Source organism: Hyperoodon ampullatus (genome assembly GCF_949752795.1).
Source record: "Hyperoodon ampullatus genome assembly, chromosome: 12".
NCBI lineage: Eukaryota > Metazoa > Chordata > Mammalia > Artiodactyla > Ziphiidae > Hyperoodon > Hyperoodon ampullatus.
This window is the reverse complement of record NC_136925.1, coordinates 65,366,972-65,381,647: the sequence shown is the minus strand read 5'-3', so window position 1 is coordinate 65,381,647 and position 14,676 is coordinate 65,366,972. Positions and strand designations below refer to the sequence as shown.

The 14,676-nt window shown below is 41.8% G+C and overlaps 1 pseudogene across 1 annotated transcript; it reads left to right on the top strand.

Moving 5' to 3' along the window:
* The first annotated feature begins 13,853 nt into the window (after nucleotides 1-13,853).
* Nucleotides 13,854-14,427, top strand: LOC307061410 (FUN14 domain-containing protein 2-like; annotated as a pseudogene). Its single transcript has one exon. The product of its transcript is annotated as an FUN14 domain-containing protein 2-like (transcript).
* Nucleotides 14,428-14,676: the final 249 nt, after the last annotated feature.

Sequence of the window (14,676 nt, the reverse complement as noted above, 5' to 3'; positions counted from 1 at the left end):
AAAAAAAAAAAAAAGTTCTGGTGAACCTAGGGGGCAGGACAGGAATAAAGACGCAGACGTAGAGAATGGACCTGAGGACATGAGGAGGGAGAAGGGTAGGCTGGGACGAAGTGAGAGAGTGGCATGGACATATATACACTACCAAATGCAAAATAGATAGGTAGTGGGAAGCAGCTGCATAGCACAGGGAGATCAGCTCGGTGCTTTGTGACCACTTAGAGAGGTGGGATAGGGAGGGTGGGAGGGAGCCGCAAGAGGGAGGGGATATGGGGATGTATGTATGCATATAGCGGATTCACTTTGTTATACAGCAGAAACTAACACAACATTGTAAAGCAATTATACTCCAATAAGAACATTAAAAAAAAGGATATATTGTACAATGGAGGAATACAGCCAATATTTTATAAAAACTATAAATGGAGTATAACCTTTAAAAATCATGAATCACTATATTGTACACTTGTAACATATAATATTGTACATCAACTATACTTCAATTAAAAAAAAAACTTTGCAGTCCTATTGGTCAGATAGAACAAACAGGGTGAACAGTATCATAGAATAGTTATGGACCTTTTCCTGCTTCTTAGTGCACTAAGGGCATGGCATACATTATCTCTTTTAACATAATATGTGACTGTCTAGAAAGGTAAGTAATATTATTCTACCCCTTTTACACATTAGAAAACTGAGGCGCAGAGAGATAATTACTTCAGGTCCACACAGCTAGTGAGTGACAGGCCTGGATTCAAACCCAGGACTTTGACACCAAAGTTCGTTGTCCCCTTAACGGGTTGCAATACAGCAACCCATTTTTAACTTTCAAATTCAAGCATTTCTTTACAAACAAATTGTAATAGCTTTCCTGAGACCAAAATAAGAAATAGGCATTTTCTGTGGCATATCTCACTAGCAATGACAGAATATACTCCAAAAGGAAAGTATCCAAAGCCAAGCACAGCCTTGTCAGCCAACACTTTGAACTGCCCTTGAAAGCAACTTGGGTCATGAACGTCAGTTCTCCTTCAGCATACGCAGTATAACAGTCTTCCAGCAACTGATCCAGTGAGCTGGTTACAAGAGTCCAGCAAACTTGAAACTGCCCTGGCATTCAAGCTCCTCAACCATTCTGCACATTCCTGACGCGTTACCATGATAAAGTGTGCACTGATGCACGGATAACGTCAAAGCCAGCAAGGGGGAAACATGACTTTTAGAACATTTCAAGGTCGAATATTACCCAAATGTGCAGGACTACGTTCAACTCTCGGATTATAAAAATGCAGATCCAGTTTCTCAAGGTCTCTGGGATAAAGTTCAAATTAGGTTGTTGAAGAGAGGGCTCTTATCAGTTTTATGAGCAGCTTTCTCCAGAAGTTGGCCAGCTCGCTTGATAACACTGGACAAGAGGAATTTTCCAGCAACAGACCCAGGGATGAAACAAGTGACAAGTAAAGAGCTGTATTCTGCTCTAATGCAGATTTAACATTTATCCGAGGAAGCTCTTCTCCGAGGAGGTTAGGGTATACGACTGCCTCTTCAAGACTCACTCCACACCCAGTGGGGAGTCCCCTGAAGCGCCAGCAATCCTTATTCTCCCTGACTCTTGACATACGGTAAAGACAGCAGTAGTAGGTCCTCCCTAAAGGAACTTTGCCCAGAGTAAGGGGTGTGGTCAAGTAGTATTTATGAAGAATTTATACCTGCTCTTTAACAAGTGAACTTCCACTGGACCACAGCCAATATGAATATAGTATGGCTGGTGAGCTGTTACTCATCTGGCATTTCCCTGCCCGGAATCTTTACTCTTACAGTGAGGCGTTAATACACTGAGATATTGAGTTTTGTTTACCCCTGCTTTTTGCTTGCTTCCCCTTGTTCCAAAAAAGGGAACCAGGCCCTCTGTGCTACTGGCCTCAGAGGAGATTTTTGTTTCAGAAGTTGCCTGAAAGCATCTCAGCCCCCTGCCTGACTTCTGCACTCAGAAAACCTGAATTCCTCAAAGAGATTAAGCTAAGGGTTGTGGAAGGGGCAGGAGAGAGGTGAGTGCTTTTGGTGGGAAAGGTGTGGAAGCAGCATTGGAAGCTGGACATTGCTCTGGGGAGGGAACAGAGTGGAAGGTCCCATTGGTAGTGAGGGTACATGCCTCACATTGACAGTACTTTGAAAGGTATCAAAACTTTCCACCAGAAATGGCTGCCTGGTGGATCTGGAAGACTGGATCCTAGGAAGTAGGGCTCCCAGCTCAGGCAAACACCATCACAGCCAGCTTGGCATCAGGACAGACAACAAGGAGCCCAGGAAGAGCCATGAGGCTCTCTCCCAATTTTTTAGGCATCATTTTAGCTTTCTGATGACCCTAAAGTCTCAAGAGAACTGAGATAGAATCTCCTGCCAAACTGGAGAGAGATTTAATTTGATTTAGAGATAGGTGACTATTCTTTCCCATGTGAGTTTCTTTCAACTGTAACAATGCTATTCTGGCTCTACTCTGCGCCCCTTCCCCTTCTGGACCCCCTCTCCGCCCCTCCACCTCCCTACCCTCCACACACAGTTATGCATAGATACACCTATACCTTTTTTTTTTTTTTTTTTTTTTTTTTTGCGGTACGCGGGCCTCTCACTGCTGTGGCCTCTCCCTTTGCGTAGCACAGGCTCCGGACGCGCAGGCTCAGCGGCCATGGCTCACGGGCCCAGCCGCTCCGCAGCATGTGGGATCTTCCCGGACCAGGGCACAAACCCGTGTCCCCTGCATCGGCAGGCGGACTCTCAACCACTGCGCCACCAGGGAAGCCCACCTATACCATTTTTGCTTGTGGATGATAGATTTTTAATTTCCATTAAAAGGGAATAGAAATCCATAACCTCTCAATATGAAAACTACAAAGATTTGTCTTCACTTAAATATGCAACTAGAAATGGCAAATAATTTGCCAATTCATTACCTTTTGAAGAATATCCTGGAAAATCTGAGCTAAAATTAAGTGAAACTTTTGTCAAAAGGAACATTTGAATTTTGCTTTATTGAGCTATTAAGCTAATATATTCTCTTCTTTAAAGTTTCTTCTGTGGTTATGTTTGATTCAAAGCAATCTTCCAATTGTTTTACCATTAGCTTGAAGCAAAGGCAAATGAAAAGCATGACAAGGCATAAAATTGGCCTTAGCAATATCTAAGCTTGGTTCAGCCGTGACCATTATCCTCAATGCTCTTACAGTCTGAGCAAAACAGCCATAAAATTGGGTTATTGTTTTTAATTTTACAACCCATGATTTATTTTGTTTAACTTCAGTGACAGCCTGCCATCCCAGTAAGTGGCTTTACTTAGGAAATGCAAGCAGGAAATCAAGGCCCAGAAGTCATTAGTTGTAGCATGTAGTCATCTCATTTGTCTTCCTGTATAACTACCAGAGTGTGATCTGTGTGATTCCTATTACATAAACGAACACTGGAAATTCTGAAATAAGAATAGCTCATAGAATGAAACAGATTTTACACAGTCAGTGTCAACTTCTCTGGCATTCAGACACTAAACCCTGAACAGCTAGAACCTATGTTCCACATTTTAAATTCAAGGCCTCTCCAAGCAGAATTTTCAAATAAGGAGATAACACAGCTTACTGGTTAGGAATATATAAGTTCTGTAGTCAGGAAGACCGGACCTTTAATAGCCGTATGACCTTAGGCCACTCTATTTAACCCTTTGAACCTCAATTTCCACATCCAAAATATGGGAATAATAATATTATCTGCATCATAGCATTGTTTGAGGAATAATTTATATAATACCTACAAAGTATTTAGCAAAGCACCCTCAGTAAATGTTTGTCACTGTTACTATTCATCTTTTTGTGATAATGATGATAGAACAAATCCTTAATCCTTTGGTAAATATCAAATTAATCAGTTCTTTAAGAGAAAGGACATTCTCTTTCCACATTACAAAGGTGGAGTTTCTTGGCATCGTAAAACACTGTAATCCAAAGTTTTCTGGCATATTATCCTGAATTTGTCTTAAGAAAATGAAGAAGAAATGAACAGATATCATTTATTCATCTTTATACCCCAGATTACTTATCTAACAGTGTCTAAAAAACAACTCCAATACCTAGTGGCTTAAAACAATACTCATTTAATCATCTTTTGTAGTTTCTCTGGGTCAGGAGTTCAGGAGTGGCTCAGGTAGGTAGCTATGGGTCAAGGTTCTCATGAGGTTGCAATCACATGTCACTTGGGCTGCAGCAACCCGAAGGAAATGGAGGAACCATTTTCAATGTAGCTCACTCACATGGTTGGCAAGTTGTGTTGCCAAGTTAAGTCCTCTCCATGGGGGTCTCACCACGGGGCTGCTCGAGTGCCCCTACATATCAGAGCTGCAACGCTCTTATGATCTAACCTCAGAAGATACATACCATCATTTCTACCATAATTTATTGACCACACAGGCCAACAATGATTCAGTTTGGGGGGGGGCGCTATAGACTGAATGTGTCCCTCCAAAGTTCATGTATTGAAACTTAACCCCCAATGTGCCGGTACTTGGAGGTAGGACTTTGGAGAGGTGACTCGATCATGAGGTAGAGCCTTTATGAATGAAATGAGTGTCCTTACAAAAGTGGTCCCCAGAGAATTCCCTTTCCCCTTCCACCATGTGAAGACAAAGTAAAAAGACATCTGTCTATGAAACAGAAGTAGGCCTTTACCAGACACCAAATCTGCCAGCACACTGATCTTGGACTTCCCAGCCTCCAGAACTATGAGAAATAAATTTCTGCTATTTATAAGCTGCCAGGCTACAGTATTCTGGTATAGAATAAAGAGAGGACTATAGAAGGGTACGAATACCAGGAGACGAGGGTCATCACGGGCCCCCACAGCCCACTCTCTGACTCTCAGTGATTCACACACACCCACATACACACAGCATTCGCCCACTCCGAGGTCACTGAAATTTTCATCCTCTTATAGCATCATCTCAGGCTCGTGGCCCAGGATCTCCTTATGCAGATGGAATCAGGTATAGATGAGGATCCTCAAGGCAGAGTTCTTCAAATAAAGCTCCTCGAGGGGGATTCCTCTTGACCTCAAGACATATGAACTAAAGAGATGCACCATCTGCCCCAAACACATCAAACATAAAATGGTGGGGCAAGTATAGGATAGCTACTCTAGACACTCATTTATTATAAAAGTGTTAGAACAAGGGGCACATGGGAGTCAGTGAGCCACAGCAGCTCTGACATACAGCTGGGCCCATGCGCCAACTCCTTGATTAAGCATCAATCCTACTTCTGCCTAAGAAGGTTTTTCCTTGGTTGTTCCCTCTCTCTGGGCTCTCAGTTTTTGTTCTTCATTTTTTTAATAGCATCACCATACTTTAAGATACCAAATTCTATATTAGTTATTTGTTGCTGCATAATAAATCACTGCAAAACTTAGTGGCTTAAAACAACAATAAGCATTTATTATCTCTCACGGTTTCCTTAGATCATGAATTCCAGAGCAGCTTGATTGGGCGTTTCTAACTCAGAGGTACTCATAACGTTGCGGTCTGAAGCTGGCTGGGGTTACAGTCACCTGAAAGCCTGACCAGGACTAGAAGATCTATTTCTAAGGTGGCTCAATCACATGGCTGTCACGTTAATTCTTCTCCATGTGGACCTCTCCACAGGACTCCTTGGGTGTCCTTGCAATACGGTGGCTGGCTTTCTCCAGCCTGAGTGATCTGAGAGAAAACACGGTGGAAGCTGCAGTGTATTATATAAGTCTGTCTTGATAATCACAGGTATCATTTCCACCATACGTAATTTGTCACACAGGCCAGCCCTTATCCACATGAAAAGGATTATAGAAAGGTATGAATACTGATGACCACTGGAAGCTGGCTACCACACATCCTTCCCCAAAAAAGAAAATTTAGTCTTTTCCCTAAACTGAGTTATAACTATACATTATACAGGCCTATTAACAAATAAAGTTTCTATATACAACCCCTAGGAATATCATATCTGGAAAGGAACTTTTTGCCCATAACCATATTGAAGCAATTTGAAGAAAGATAGGCTGCAAGGTCATATGTCACAGATTAGGCTAGCCACTCAGCCAGGAGTCACAAGGCTGGCATCAACTCCATCAACTCAAGAATTCATCAGAGTCTGGGATCTGACCATTTGTCCTTAAGGCATAGAAATTAAATTTGCCATCCCATTAAGAAATAATTAAGAATAATTTAAGGGGTTGCTATAGATCAGCAGTCCCCAACATTTTTGGCACCAGCGACCAGTTCTGTGGAAGACAATTTTTCCACTGACTGGGGCGGCAGGGGATGGTGGGATGGCTCACTCGGTAATGCGGGCGATGGGGAGCGCTGGGGAGCAGCAGACGAAGCTTCACTCACTCGCCCACCACTCACCTCCTGCTGTGCCGCCCGGTTCCTAACAGGCCTCAGACTGGTAGCGGTCCGAGGCCCGGGGGCTGGGGACCCCTGCTATAGATTGTTTGTGTTCCCCCAAATTCACATTGTTGAAACCTAATTCCCAGTATGCTGGTGTTTGGAAGTGGGGCCCTTGGGAGACGACTGGGTTATGAGGGTAAAGCCCTTATAAATGGGATTAGTGCCTTGTAAAAGAGACCCCAGAAAGCTCACTTGCCCCTTCCACCACGTGAAGACATACACATCTGTCCACGAAGCAGAAAGCGGGCCCTCACAGACACCAAATAAGTCAGCACCTTGATCATGGACTTCCCAGCCTCTAGAACCATGAGAAATAAATTTCTGTTGTTATAAGCTACCCAGTCTATGGTATTTTGTTATATCAGCCCAAACAGACTAAGACAAGGGTGGATTTACATTAACCAAGCTCCCAAAGGCTAATATGTAGAAAACCACAATGCCAGTTTGTTTATTTCAAATGATGCCCCAAACCATAACAGAATGTGTATGCTATGGTCCACCCATACACATATTTACATGAGACATAAAAGTATTACTAGAAGAAATGTTATTATTGATTCAGCGTGGAATCACATACAGCAAGGGGATGTAGTTGGACTGTCCGTCATCGAGCCCTCGGAGGTATATGCCTTTATCTCCACCTCCAGGGACAGACTCACCACAATGGCAAGCAGCTCAGTCCTAGGTCAGGTTGTCCTGTGCATGGATGAAGACCACTGGTGCTGGCCTCTGTCCCTCAACCTTTTCACTGTCTCTATGGCTAACCAACTGCCATTACTTTCCTTCTTTACATTGATAACCTTTCATCATATAACAGACAATTCTGCAGCCATTCAGGCACTAGAAGATGGAGGGATTCACATTTTTTCACCCCAGCCTACCTGAGAGGAATGACACATTATCACCAATAACTGTGGCTAAAGGATAGTGGTGAATCTAGGAGGGGGTGATGTAAAAGACAAGATGATTCTATTATGGTTGTGGTCAGGAGATAAGCCCACTACTGCCACCATTTTAAGAATTAAAATTTAAGGCAAGTGTACATATTTCTAATGTAAGTTATGAAATGTGTTTAGAAGTTCAACTGTCAGAATTATTTCCCTATGTTCAAATTTTAACAGGGTACCTCATTTTTGCCTCCAAACCTCGCCTACCTGCAAGAACATGGGAATTTGGGGCTTGAATTTGGAAATTTATTTTCTTCCATCGAACTGGATAACGTAACGGTTGGGTATGCTAGCTTTAGAGGCAGAAATCAGCCAGTTGACTCCATCTCAGGAGCTTCTGATTATCCTTTTCACTGACTGACTTACACACAACCACTCAGGGGTCTTTGTGAATTTGCTCCCATAACTCACCTATTTTGTGGTCTTGGGGACTACTTCATTTTCTGCTGCCCTTTCTTCTAGAGGACGGATAGACCAGCCACTATCCTTCCTCCAGTTTCTAACCAGAGTATAGAGCCATCTAATTCTCTGCGTTTTCTGGAATTTCCATTTATCACACTTGGCATTTCTTTTTTACTTCTCAACTGAAAGTCAAGCATAAGCTTTCCCTGACCTTATACATTTATAAGAGTTCTGGTATCTTTCAAACATTCAATTTAATTGGTGTTAAAATTGTGAAATTGCAGTAAATTTACATTAACACTTTCTTCTCTCCCTCTCTCTTTTTTAAAAAAATTTTTAATGTGTGATCTTTAAAATAAATGTGCATATATTACTCTTACCAGTTGGTCTCTCCACCTTTCTAAATACATTGATTATTCCCCCCTCAAGAATAATACTCTCTTATTTTGAATAACAATAAAAATAACAATTTACAATCATCTAACTTTGCTATGACAGTTATATAAGTTGACTCAATGTCCATTAACTGGAAACAAAATTTCAGACAACTAGGTGTTATTTCATTAGAAAATTCCCATCGTGGTTACTTATTTATATGTTTATTTTCGTTCTTCCTAGAGTTAGGCGTATTTCAAGATACAGCTACAGAAATACTAAATTCTCTTCCTTGTTACCAGTACACGGTAAGGTGTTTAACACAGGGAATTACTCAGAGAGTACATCTGCATATTGTCACGTAGCATGACAAGATCATTCACCAGAGGATGTCAATACCATTTTAAGTCAATGTGTGGTGTTCACACTGAGTATCTGTCTAGCCATCATTCACACACTTGTGAAACTCTCCCAGGCACACATCAGCTGTGTGTTCACGCCTCACCATTTCCCAAGCTGCTGAGATGGGCTCAGCACAATCTAATTCAGAAGCCCCTCACTGGTATCACGACCAGCAAGGTCAATTCTAGTTGTTCAAAACCAGATTTGATATAGGACCTGCTGTACACTGGCTCAGTGGCAATTTCTCAAGGCTGGAAAAAGAGCTCCACAGCGCCACCAGTTGTCAAGAATGGTAGCACCTTTTATTTCGAATGACTCATACAAAAAGTCCAGAAAGCAATAAAATGTTAGCATTCAGCCAGCCCATTTCAGAGATCTGTCGGCCCAGTCCTATGAGAAAGTCTTGTTTTTGGCAGTCTGAGGCTGAACTTTCATGACAGGCCTTGTCTAGAAACTGGATTTTACTTATTCTCGGTTCTCATTCAAAAGTCTACTTTTCACAAATGAAGTCCAATGATGCTAGCACTCAGCCCCCTTTTGTTAACACAAGATCTCCGCTCACGACCTTCCCTTCAATACCTCCACTAAATCTCTTTGGCATTTTTTATGGAATTTCCAGGGAGATCAGGAGCTCTTGAGCATTCAGGACAATTACACTGCCGTTTCCCTCAGAGACAACACTGCTAGCCCTGCTGATGGCAGCCCAGAGCCCTCAGGAGGCAAAGCTGGGTCCTAGGTGGTGGTGGAGGGGGAAGCTTTGAGTGTGTGTATGCGTGCGTGTGTGTGGTGTGGTATGAGTGGTGTGTGTGAAGTATATGATGTATACGTGTGGTATGTATGTGTGATGCGCGTGGTGTGTGTGGTGTGGGGATGGTATGTGCAGTCTGTGTGTGGTGTGTGTGTGTGATGTGCAGTGTGTGTACATAAGTGTGGTGTCGGGGAACGCGTGTGGCTCCCTGTTCTCAAGCCCCCTGGCTGCATCACGTCTGCCCCTTGAACCTCTGTGAAATGGATGAAATTGCCACCACCCCTTTCTCTACTCAGGCTCCAGACCAGTCCCTCAGGTCCAGCTGGGGAGGAATGCAATGACATTCCCCTAAACCTGTAACTTCTCATTCCCTTGTCTCCCTCTCCAGGGGCCCTGCACTTCTCCCCATAACCAAACCCCATCATTTCTCTACAGAGGAAAAGCCCCCAAACATACCCACGGATACAAGGAGGGCTGGGGAAGGGGATAACCCAATACCACATAGATGCACCTGAGTCTCAGTTCCTAGGACTGTGTTACAACAATCTACCCATTACTAAAGCAATTTAATTCTTCAGTAAACAATCTTGTGCTCTTACCATGTGCTCAACAATGAGCTAGAACCTGAGGACATAATCATAAATAAGATGAGAGGTGTCTATGGGCACTGAACTCGGCTTAAAGGGAGATACACACAAGGAAGAGGCATTTACAATCCTGGGCTCTAGACACTTGGCAGGAGGGGGCAGGGTCCTAATAGAGGACGAGGTCCTAATAGAGGACCCTAATGGGGCCTTGCAGAGGCTTCCTGGGAAAGGCGACGTCCAGGTAGTAGAAATCTGACTGACCAACAGAGATGTAGGAGAGGGCTTCAGGTAGAAGGCCTGGAACACTGAAAAGTTAAGTGAATTTTAATAAGCCCAGAGAATAAACGAACAACTGGGCATTTAAAAAATGGGGAAAACAAACAAACTAGGTCAATTTTCCTCAAAACATGGTCCAAGGACTACCTGGAAAAGAGTCACCCACTGTGATCGTTTTTGAAAAAATGCTTTTAGTTGCTCTCCAGATTTATTCTCTTTGAATCAGGGGCACAAGAATGTGCATTTTAAACACATTTTCTAGGTGGTCCTTCCCAGAGTAAAGTTTGAGAACCAATGGACCAAATCAAGCGAGGCCGGGTGAGGCAATTTCTACAGTTTGGATTTTGCCTGAAATAAATGTGAAGCCTTGTTACTCAATGCAGTGACATAATTAAGATGCGTGGTTTTGATAGCTCACTATAGAAGCAACTTAGAGAATGGACAAGTTGAGCAATACAGAGATCTCTCTGCCCATTTTTAGCTGTGATCATTATGTTGAAGTTCAAGATCTCAGCATATTTAAATATATGGATTACCAATTATACACCCAACTAAAATCCTGTCCAGTCACATTCTCCATGTCTGGCAGCCTGCTTTAGGGTGGTCAACTGTCCCATTTGCTCAGAACTGAGGGATTTCCCAGGATGTGGGACTCCAGTGATAAAAACAGAAAAGTCCAAGGCAAATTGGGACAAACTGGTCACCCTATAATGACAAAGAATAATCCCCATAATAATCCATCAGATCACTGAGAGTTCTCAATACAGTACTCTACTTTTTAAAATTCTGAGATTAAAAGAATCTTTCTGAAAGAGAAAAAAAAGGGTATTAAGGAGAATGGAATTAAAACAATTGTTTGTAGTTGAAAAAGTAATAATCTCAAGCACACTGTTGCTTGAATGCAAATTTAAAACAGAAACAAAAATTCTGGCAGCACCTTTTAATCTGTAAGAACAGAGGCTCTTAAGCATGATGTTGCAATCAGTAGATGGGTGTGTTGCAAGGAAATTGTTTTTTACTACTCATAATTAAAGGATTGAGTTTGTAAATGATTTACTCTTAAAAATACAGAAAATCAAGGTTAGCTCACTTGCATTCTGTTATACTTTCTTCAGCAGGAGAGAGAGTGGTGGAGTTATGGCGTACATGCCCAGAATAACAAACAGCCAAGTTGGCTCAGTGATTCACTTTGGACAGAGGAACATACATCCTCCATCATTTCTCTACAGAGGAAAAGAGATTGAGAAGCACCACCTGAGTGGTAATTTGATAAGTCAGTTTGACATATTCAAACTTTAAAAAGGAAAGGAAGAAGAAAAAATAGAGCAAAAGTTTAAATACTTTTACTTTAAATGCCCAGTTGTTACACCAGGACAGTTTTTTACCCAAATATTGGTACTACAGTTGATTTTAGATGGTACAAGGATAAAACATTTTAAATTGTAACACATTAGTACTTATTTTGCTACTAAGGAATGAAAAAGTATATAACTAGTATATCAAACCTGTCATTTCATGCATATTGTTGTCTAAGATGAGGTTAAGCATAAAAATAAGTCAATTAAAAAGGTATAATAAATAAGTGTGTGGGTGGTAGACAGCAAAAATTTGTGAAAGTGGTAGGGGGATGACTCAAGTGTGGGAAATGTTATACTTGTCTAAGTCAAGGCAGAGAAAAATGCTACATCTTTACTTTATAAAGATGAAGAGCAACAAAAATTTCACATTTCAAAACTAAGTTCCTCAATTTGTTGAACACTAGAAACTTCAGCTCATATATTTCTACCACTTGAAGTTGTTAGATCTGAGTTAATTTCCAAAACAACTGTCCAGTTTTAAAAAAAATCAAATAAAAGAAAGCAAGATAACTAAACAATAGAAATTTATAATTACAATTTCAGCATCAATCCAATTACAGATAATCTAATTTTCCAGCAATTGTGTGTCATGATCAAAATATAGTATCAGCTCATATTTTCAACTTGATTACCTAAGTGGATATCATCCACCTATATAGGCCAGAAAATAAAACCTTTTAAGTCAAAGACAAAGAAAAACAGAAAATCATTAAAAAATAAAAGTGCTTTGTCTATTGTATATATAGCTCATCTCTCCCATAGATGTTAAGATACAAGAATTTGCTTGGACAATAAAACCCATGGCATTTGTTAACTATGATTTTAAATCATTCCTGATACTTCTCCAAGTATCTTAAAAGTTCTTCCAAAACTCTATTGCAAAACTCCATAATGCAAAAAATAAGCTTTAAAATGCCTGCTGTCAGATTATATTTTCTCTCCTTTACAATGTATTTATCATGAGACCACATTTTCAGCTGAACTCTCTGCTTTATAATTTGAATAAGTACAGTTCTCCTGGATTTAAGCAAAATATATCAGACTGGACTTTTATGCTCCAAAATGTATTTTCTTAAGTTAACAGGATTTTTCTTCCTGGAGAAGGTACCATTTCTTAAAATAAAATAAAACAAAATAAAATAAAAACATAAGTCATTGAAATTCAACCTATTACAGGTTGGTTTTCTCAATGGCCCCGTGTGCTATTGTTCAGTTACAGAAATGATGCTTTCAAGATCTATAGGAAGTCATCAAACTATAGTTCTGAATCCCTTATTTATTAGTTTACTGCTAATAAAGTAAACTTCAATGTTCCTATGGGGTAAGAAAGCTCCTGATGTCAGATAATCACAGAGAAGGATCTGAAAGTATCCTTGAGGATCAGGTTTTATATACATATCTTCATCATAAATAAGGTCTCTAAGAAATATTCTTATCCACTAACTACAACAGTCTCTCTTTTTCTAGAATACTATGACATAATAGTAATAGATGCCAAGTGTTGAAAGTGTTGGTTTGAATTCCAGCTCTCTTTTCCTCATCTGTAGAATAAGAATTATAATAGTACCTGCCTCATAAGGTTACTGGGAGGATTAAAGAGTAAATGCATACAAAGAACTTAGAAAAGTGTCTACCACGCAGTTGATTCAGTAAATTAGCTTTTATCATAAGCACTAGCCCATCACTCACTACCCTTGTACCAGCTGCCAAGGACTTAATGGAATCACTATTCTCAAAGACCCATTTCCTTGGAAATAGACTGGGGAAATACTAACAGGAGGTTTTATTTAAGGCAGCCAATGTGCACCCAATGTATGATGATTAGACTAGACTATCCTGGAGTCTTTCTCAACTTTGAAATTAAATTAATACAGGGTGCTATTAAAGGAGAGTGAACGGGCTTTCCTTTAATTCCCTACACCTGACCATTCTTGGTCTCCCAACCCCAGTATTGTGCTCCTTAGCAGGATAAAAGGATTACTTACCTTTTAAAAGTGGCAGGAGGGCTTCCCTGGTGGCACAGTGGTTGAGAGTCTGCCTGCCGATGCAGGGGACACGAGTTCGTGCCCCGGTCCGGGAGGATCCCACATGCCGTGGAGCAGCTGGGCCCGTAAGCCATGGACGCTGAGCCTGCGCGTCTGGAGCCTGTGCTCCGCAACGGGAGAGGCCACAACAGTGAGAGGCCCGCGTACCAAAAATATAAAATAAAAGTGGCAGGAGATACTCAGGAGCATCTCCAAAACCAGATTGAAGACTACAGAAACCCAGGCCACGCCCACGTCTTCCGCCGCCGCCGTGGGAATGGAAACATCTACCCCGCCTGCCGGAAGCCAGCTCGCGCCGAAGGCAGCGCGCCACTCAGCGTCCTACCGCTCGGAGCACCGACGGACGGGTGTTATCGCGAGACGAGATCTCTGAGATGGCCGCAGCCAGTTAAGGAAACTTGGAGGTAAATTTTGAGTCACTGGACCTTGCAGAACTTGCTAAAAAGCAGCCAGGGTGGCGCAAGGTGTTTGGGCAGGAATCTGGGCCTTCAGCTGAAAAGTATAGCGTGGCAAACCAGCTGTTAATTGAAGGTATCACTGGATGGTGCATGGGTTTCACATTCTGGAAGGTTGGAAGGTTGGCTGCCACAGCTCTGGGAGGTGGATTTTTCCTGCTTCAGCTTGCAAACCATACTGGCTACATCAAAGTGGATGGGCAGCGGGTAGAGAAAGACATGAAGAAAGCCAAGGAACAGCTGAAGATCCGCAAGAGCAACCAGATACCTACGGAGGTCAAAAGCAAACTAGAGGAGGTGGTGTTGTTTGTGAAGAAGAATGTTCTAGTGACTGGTGGATTTTTCAGATGCTTTCTGCTTGATATGGCATCCTAAAGAGGATGGCTTCACTTCCTTATTCCTGGTTTTTCCAGCCAGCAGCCTCTTCACTCCATCATAGGGTAGCAAGTCTCTCCTCTTGGTCCTCTTCTCTCATGCCTTCCTCCCTGCCATGGCATATCTGAATGGCTTCTGTAGGCATCTTTTGGTACAAGTGGATAAAGTCCCCACCATGACCTTGACGGCAACGGAAGAGACAGTAGACATTAACTCTTCTCCCACCACACTCCCCCCTTAACTAATCTC